The following is an 8,618-nucleotide window of genomic DNA, read 5'->3' as shown; positions in this document are numbered from 1 at the left end:
CAGCAGCAATGCCAAAAAGAGAGTGGCAAAGCCCTCTGGGTACTCTTCCCTTCATGCAGACCAGTGAAAACTGAAAACAGATTCCATTGCCTCCCTTTGATCCTTCTTCCTTCTCTCCCCTCCTCGCCCCCCTTCATCTTTGTCTCTCTTTTGAGGTCCCCACTGGTAGTGATCCCCCAGATGACAGAATCCTAAGAGGGTCACGGCTATAAAAACTGGCAACAACCACTGCATGGGCACCAGGAAGGGTGAGGTGCTTCCTTAACCTTGACCCCAATCCACACAAGGATACCATGAGGCAGTTTTTATTATCTCTATTTTAGATAAAGAAACAGCCCAGGGGCCGGTGCTGTGGCACAACGGGTTGACGCTCTGGCCTGAAGCGCCAGCATCCCATATGGATGCTGGTTCTGGTCCAGGCTGCTCCTCTTCCAATCCAGCTCTCTGCTATGGCCTGGGATAGCAGTAGAAGATGGCCCAAGTCCTTGGGCCTCTGCATCTGCATGGAAGACCCAGAAGAAGGTCCTGGTTCCTGGCTTCAGATCGGCACAGCTCTGGCCATTGCGGCCATCTGGGGAGTGAACCAGTGGATGGAAGACCTCTCTCTCTGTCTCTACCTCTCTCTGTAACTCTGTCTTTCAAATAAATAAATAAAATAAATCTTTTAAAAAAAGAGAGAGGGAAAGAAACTGAGTACACAGGCAAGGAAATGATGGAACTCAAATTTGAAACCAAATTCATGTGGATCCAATGACAAAGCTCCCTAAACTCCATTACTTCCAGTGGAGGAAGGTGGACAACTGGGAGTTCCACATTTTACCATAAAGGACTAGACAGTATTTTGTTTTGTTTAAATTTCGATCAACACATGATACATGTGCTTTTTTATGGAGTACAATATTTCAACACATGATACAGTGTGAATTGATCAAATCGGGCAACTAGCTTCTCCATTTCCTTATTTTTTCTTTGCTTGGAGACGACCAACTCATCTGTTCCAGTTATTCATACAGAATATATAACATCATCCTGATTTACTTACTTATTTATTTATTTACTTGAGAGGCAGAGTTACAGACAGAGAGAGGGAGAGAGAGGTCTTCTATTCGATGATTCATTCCCTCATGGCCACAACAGCTGGAGCTGGGCTGATCCAAAACCAGCAACCAGAAGCTTCCTCTGGGCCTCCCACGTGGGTGCAGGGCGCCAAGCCCTTCGGCCATCTTCCACTGCTTTCCCAGGCCATGAGCAGAGAGCTGGATCGGAAGAGGAGCAGCCGGGACACAAACCAGTGCCCACATGGGATGCCAGTGTCTCAGACAGCAGCTTACAGCTTACGCCAGAAGCTTATGCCACAGCGCCAGCCCTGGGATTTCATTATTTTTATGGCTTAATATTATTCCATTTTGTATTGCATTTCTTTATCCATCCACCAGTGGGCATCTACATTGAGTCCTATCTAAGCAATTGTGAAGAGTGTGGCAATAAACATGGGATATAGGCATCTCTTTGACACACTATTTCCTTTGGATATATGCCCAGAAGTAAAATAACTGGGTCACATGATAGACCTATTTTTCGTTTTTGAGGATCCTCTATACTACTGTCCCTAGAGACTGCCCAAATTTGCATTTCGACCAACAGGTTTCTATTTTCTTCACATCCTTGCAGGCATTTGTTTTTTCTCTTTGATAGTAACTGTTCTAACTGGAGTGATTTGATACCTCGGTGTGGTTTTAATTTGCATTTCCCTGATGGTCAGAGATGTTGAGCATTTTTTAATGTCTGCTGGCCTTTTGCATTTCTTATTTTGAGAAATGTTTATTTGTATACTTTTCCCATTTCCTAAGTGGATTGTTTTTCGTTATTCTTTTGTATTTTGAGTTCCATCTATAAGCTGGTTATTAATCCTCTCTCAGATAGTTTGTAAATATTTTCTCCTGTTCTGTTGGTTGTCCTCTCATTGTTAATTGTTAATATCTATTATTGCTTTTATTACCTGTGCTTTTGGGGTCTTAAAAAAATCATTATCTACACTGCCATCTTGATAGGTTTTCTGTTTTCTTCTGGCAGTTTTATTGCTTCAGGTCTTAAACTTAGGTCTTTGATCAATTTTGAATTAATTTTCATATTGAGTGAGAGGTATGGGGGGGAATTAAAGCTTTAATCTCCCACATACAGATACAGAGTTTTTCAAGCACCATTTATATAAGATACTATCCTTTCACCATTGTGTGACTTTGGCAAGTCTGTTGAGAATCAGCTGGTTGTAGATGCATGGATTCATTTCTGAAGTCCCTATTCTCGTCCATGTTCTACATGTCTGTTTTTATGCCAGTATCATGCTGGTTTGTCTACAGCAGCTCTGTAGTGTGTCTTGAAGTCAGATATTGTGATACCTTCAGCCGCATTCTTTTAGGTCATGATTTCAACGACCATTTGGGGTCCTTTGTACTTCCATATGAATTTTTAAGATTGTTTTTTCTAGTTCTATGAAAGCAAATGTCATTGGTATTCTCATGGAGACTGTGTTGAATCTGTAAAGAGATTTGGACAGCAGGGACATTTTACTAAAATTAATTCTTCCAATCCATGAATATGGTAGGTCTTTCAAGTTTTTTGTGTCTTCTTTATTTTACTGCATTATTATTTTGCAATTTTCACTGTAAGTATCTTTCATATCCTCGGTTGGATGTGTTATAAGATAATTTTGCTTTTTTGTAGCTGTTGTCAATGGAACTGCTGTTATAACTGCTTTCTAGCTGGATTTGTTACTGCTATGTAAAATGCTATTGATTTGTGCTCGATTTTGTATCCTGCAACTTTACTGAAGTCGTTTACAATCTAGTCTTTTGGTGGTTTTTAGACTTTCTGTCAGAAAGAATTATGACGGCTGCCAAAAGACATAATTTGACTTCCTCCTTCCTATTTGTGTGCCTTTTCATTCTGCTTTTGCCTACTTGCTCTGGACAAAGCTTCCAGTACTATATTGAACAAGAGTGGTGAAAGTAGACATCTTTGTCTGGTTCCAGATTTTTAAGGCACTGGGAGAAGCTCGTGTCTGGTTCTAATTTTTAAAGTACTTGGAGGAGCCGACACTGTGGCATAGTGGGTAAAGCCATTGTCTGCAGTGCCAGTATCCTATATGGGTGCCGGTTTGAGTCTTGGCTGCTCCTCTTCTGATCCAGCTCCCTGCTAATGCTTTCCCAGGAAAGCAGTGGAGGATGACCCAAGTCCTTGAGCCCCCATACCCACATGGGAGACCCGGAAGAAGTTCCTGGCTCCTGGCTTTGGATGGGCTCAGCTCCGACCATTGTGTCTATTTTGGGGGTGAACCATTGGTAACTCTTTGAAATAGATAAACAAATCTTTAAAAAAAAAAAAAGTCAGGGTTTAGTGTTCTCTCCCCATTCGTTTTTATATCACATGATTCAATCATCTGATTCTGTATATGAATATTTTGACAAACCTCCCTTATAGATCCTTGACTTTTTCAAGCGCTAGCTATTGGAATTCCCATTTCCATCTCTAGAACAGGACAAATAATTCAAGGGAAAGGACAAAAACCATTGGTTTGAACCCCTGCTCCAGCATTTACAAGCTTTGTGACCTTGACAAAATTATATTACCCTTGCAATATTCAGTCTCCCGTCCTGTTAAACAAGAACTAAGGGATTCTGCCACATGAGTTACATGACCTCCTACCCCACAACTTGAGGCCTGGCCAATTCCTAGGAAGAACCTGAAGGAGGAAACTTGCTTTCACTAGCAGATAGAGCTTTGGCACTGAGCCCTTAATCCCCCACACACCACAATTTCCCCAATACTTTTCTTTTGAGTGGAGTTTGCTCCAAAACTGGGTTAGTCTACAGAGCCTTATCAGAAATGAGTTTCTCCAAGTCACCAACCTTCTAGAAGCCCGAGCTTTTCAAACACCTGTGTTATCACATCAGTTCTGCCCACGGGGATCTGCTGTCATAGGCCAGGTCTTTGAAGGCAGATGGCAACCTGAATCAAGCTCATCTCTGCCAAGTCCTCAGACACTGCAGTCTGGACTGCTGGCCCTGCACTTTAGGACAGCCTACAGCCTGCTCTGTTCTCTCAGCACCACTCCTTATCCTCACAGTTGAAAATAAAAGCTGGGGCCAGCACTGTGGTGCAATAGATTAATCCTCCATGTGCAGTGCCAGCGTTCCATATGGGTGCCAATTCAAGTCCTGGCTGCTATTCTTCCGATCCAACTCTCTGCTATGGCCTGAAAAAGCAGCAGAAAATGGCCCAAGTCCTTGGGCCCCTGCACCTGCATGGGAGATATGGAAGAAGCTCCTGGCTCCTGGCTCCTGGCTTCAGATCAGTTCAGCTCTGGCCATTACGGCCATGTGAGGAGTGAACCAGCAATGGAAGACCTCTCTGTCTTTCCCTTTCACTGTCTGTAATTCTACTTCTCAAATAAGTAAATAAAAACCTTTAAAAAAAGAAAAGAAAAACCTTGAGGTCATAAAACCTTAGCTTAAATCCTGGCCCTTTGCTTCCCTATATCTGTAGCATCTTGGGCAAATTATCCATTGTCATTAGTTTCATGATTTTGATGATTGACTTTGTGTATCTATCAGCCAGCAGGCACAGTGTGAGCATTCATATGTTTACTTTCCCATAAGATCACTGTATATGATGCTCTATTCTTTATAATTTAATTCATCCAAGTTAAGACATACTAGAAAAGTACATTATTTGAGAGTGTCTGGCATATAATAGACATATAATGAATTTCATTTGTTGCTGTTACTACGTCATAATCTATATTTAAATGTTGTACTATTGCCAGATTTTCACATGCCAAAAACCTGCACTAGACATCTAATGAACACCATTTCTAATCACTAGCCCCACAGGGCAGACATACTCATCCTTTATGGCTACAGACAAGGCAACTGAGGCTGCAGAAGCAAAGGAATTTACTCAAAGCCACACAGCAAGTACAGGACCAAATTACAATCATCTAATTGGATCTAACCAATCCTAAGACTCAAGCAAAAGAGAAATTGCAAAAGAGTAAGCAGATTATGTGATTCTTGCTCTCTCAGGAGCACCTGGAGAAACGGGGACAAGAACATTCATCGAAGGCCTGTGCTGCAGACCTGAGCTGTACAAGAGATAGAGAGAGATGAGTGCACGCTGGGAGACCTAGGGGGACCCTCCAGGACACAGTGGGCTTCAGCTGAACCTCAAAGTGTAGAGAGCAAAGGGGGATCATTCCAAAGCTTCGGCAGGGGGTGCTGGGGTGGGAAGCGAATGCTGGAGAGTGACAAGCCATCACTTTTTGAGCATCAACCCTGCCCGGTGCTGAGCAGCAGGTGAACATTTACTCATGGAATCCTGACAGATCCGTCAGGTGGGTGCTTCTCAACCCTGTGTCACACAGGAGAAGCAGTCACGCAAACAGTAAGCACAAAGACCATGGCGGCAATGGGCCGAGGACCTCCAGGAAATGGTTTGACTCAGCCTGTTCCCTGTAAGTCTCTTTACCAAGGACCCATGAAATGCCCAGGTCACCCTCACCCGGAGAGTATAATGCGGTTTCAGGATCTCATTTCGTTCTCCTTGTTAGCCTGTTCAGCCTGGTGGTGGGCTTCACATACAGAACAATGGTCTCCATTCTTTCTCAATGCACTGTTGTGGATCACTGGATGATTCCATTCAGTTCCTCAATCCACCAACCTTGATGGGTCCCCTATTGTGTGGCTCCCACGTTAGATGCTGGGACTCAAAGATCAATCACTCCAGAGACCTTGCCTTCAAGAAATGCTCTGGGGACCAGCACTGTGACACGGCAGGAAAAGCCACTGCCTGGAACGCTGGCATCCCATATGGGCGCTAGTATTCCTGCTTCCCTACATCCAATCCAGCTCCCTGCTAATGGCCTGTGAAAAGCAGCAGCAGACGGCCCAAGTTCCTGAATCTCTGCCACCTCCATGGGTGACCTAGCTCCTGGCCTCAGCCTGACCCAGAGCTGGCTGTTGTGGTCATCTGGGAAGTACACCAGTGGATGAAGGTCCTCTTCTCCCTCTCTTTCCCCCTCTCTCTGTAGCTCTTTTAAATAAAAATAAATAAATCGCTTTTAAATAAAGAAAAGAAATGCTTTGCCATGGCTTCTGAACTCATGTTAAATGTTGTACTATTGCCAAACAAATGTGATGAAGAGTACATTGAATTTTAATTAGAACATGGAGTAAACTCAGCTCAACTATGTTTCATTGTCTACTTTCCTTGGTTGTCCAATCTGTAACTCACTGGCCAGCCATAAATACTTATAATTATTTTCTTTCATCATGCTGAAACCACTAATTAGAGTAATTACTGCAAAGTATAGTTAACATGAATCAAGCTGGCAGGAAGCAAATCATGCCCTGGTCCCCATCCTGGCTTTCCCCTGAGTTTCTTAGTCTTGGTTTAGTTTCCCAGGCCAAGACCCACCCCATCAGCAAAACCAGCTCAGCTGTCTGACCAGGCCACACCCTTCCACCCACACTGACACCGGGCAGGATGCGTGGAGACTGTAAGTGAGTATTTCCACAGATTCCTATCTGGCTGCTCTGATGGCTGAAAATTTCCAGTTCTATCATAGCCCCGGCTGCTCCCTCTTCTCTTCTCCTCCAGGCTCAGTTTATGGCCTGTATCCCAGGCCCGAGGGCTCAAGCGTCTACTGCCTTGTCACATAGTCCCATTAGCGTGAGGATTTATTTTCAAAGACATTGCCCCTGGCACACAAAGAAAAATGACTTTTCTGGACTGGAAAGAGCTTGGCCTGCAAGACCTGTTTTCAGTGTGAGGCCCTCTGGACTCACTCCCTGGGGCATGTGGGGGAGTTGAGCTGCTGCCCTGGGCAGCCTCCTCAATGGTGTGGGCACACACTGGCACCTAACTCACAGGAGGGGTGGGATACAGAGATGGGAAATGGAGGAGGCTTAAGAGCCTCCAGGGGATAGTTTTTCCTTTGTAAAGCACTGCCCATATTACGTCCAGGGAGAGGAGTGGTAGAATCCATAACGCAAGCCACCTGTCCAGGACAGGTACCCTGACTTCAAGTACATCTGTGTTTCTAGAGGTGGTGGTGCCCAGGTTTACTCCCTCAGGAAGTCAATCTGACTTCTCCATCATTTTCACTCATGCTGTAGAACAGGTCCACCCAGAGCCAAGTCTGGCACCTGGGCCCCTCCTCTCCTTGCCCTCAGTTATGGCATGTATAGGCAGAGCGCCTCTATCTGGCACTCACTGCTGTCCCAGGGCTCCCCCACGGCAGGGGCTGTCTTCTCCTTCTATGGCACGGCACACTGAAAGAACTAAACACAGCTGCCAATTCAAAGGCACACTCACCACAAAGCTAAGAAAGCCTACGTTCTGGGGCCCCCTCACTTGCCCAAGCCCTTCCAAAGTCCTGAACTCATTTCAAATTCGTAACGCATTCTGTACTCACAACACGCCACTCTGTCATGGACTGCATTGTATTCTCCCTAACATTCATTTGGATACAAGGGCTCTGGAGAGGAAATGCACACCCTGGGAGGTAGCTGCTGATTCCTGACACACTTGAGTCCATGCCACCAACTTGGAAGACCTGGACTGAGACCTCCTGACTTTGTCTTGATCAAGCCCTGGCTGTTATGGACATTGGATGGTGAACCAGTAGATGAAAGCTCTCTCTGTTTATGTGTGCCTGTCTGTCTCTCGGCCTTTCATATAACAATTTTAAGTAAAGAGAAGGAGTTAATTAAGTGAAAATGAGGTCATTAGGGTACGCCCTACCCCAATATCACCAGTGTCCTTCTAAGAAGTGCCATCAGGACACAGAGAGGAAAGACCTTGGGAAGACACAGCGGGAGGACGCCACCTGCAAGCCAGAAGAAGAAACCCAGCCTGGTGGCAACTTGACTTGACTTCTAGCCTCCAGAACTGGGGGGATGATAAATTTCAGCATGTGGGTTCCCCAAGGTGTGGCACTTTGCTATGGCAGTACTAGGAGACTCCCACAGACTCCTCTCTCAAGAAATTGATTTGAGAGGCAGAGAGAGAGTGAGAGTGTGTGTGCAAAAGCAAACTCCCGTGATGTGCTGTAGAGTCCTGGCTCTCTTTCAAAAGGGAGCTGACCACCCATCATCCTCACTGGCACCACTGTGCAGCCATCGCGTGTAAATGCTATCACGAGCACGGATGCCCACAGCTGTTCCTGAAAAGAGTAAAGCAGTATTCTAACACAAGTTCCAAGCCCCAGCTCCTCTGTGACTTGTGAAAGTTCAAATCTTGCCTCTGACTGTACTGTGCACACATGTCCTATCTATGTGTATATATGTATATGTATATATGCTACACATGCAAGTGTATGTTATATAAACAGCTGTGTTATATATTCATGCAAGGTATTTGCACACACATGTTATATGCATGATGTCGATGTACACACACACATAAACATGAGGCTTTCCCGCCCTCTCTACCCAAGAAGAATCTGGGAACATCACTAGGAAGGCCTGTAGAAAAGGAGATGCTGGAGCCAGTCAGCTCAGCCCTGGCTCTGAAGGGAGGTGAAGCCAGCACTTGCAAACCTGGACAAGGTCATGATG

This window comes from Lepus europaeus, chromosome 13 (genome assembly GCF_033115175.1).
Source record: "Lepus europaeus isolate LE1 chromosome 13, mLepTim1.pri, whole genome shotgun sequence".
In the NCBI taxonomy this organism is placed as follows: Eukaryota; Metazoa; Chordata; class Mammalia; order Lagomorpha; family Leporidae; genus Lepus; species Lepus europaeus.
This window is presented reverse-complemented; position numbering follows the sequence as displayed.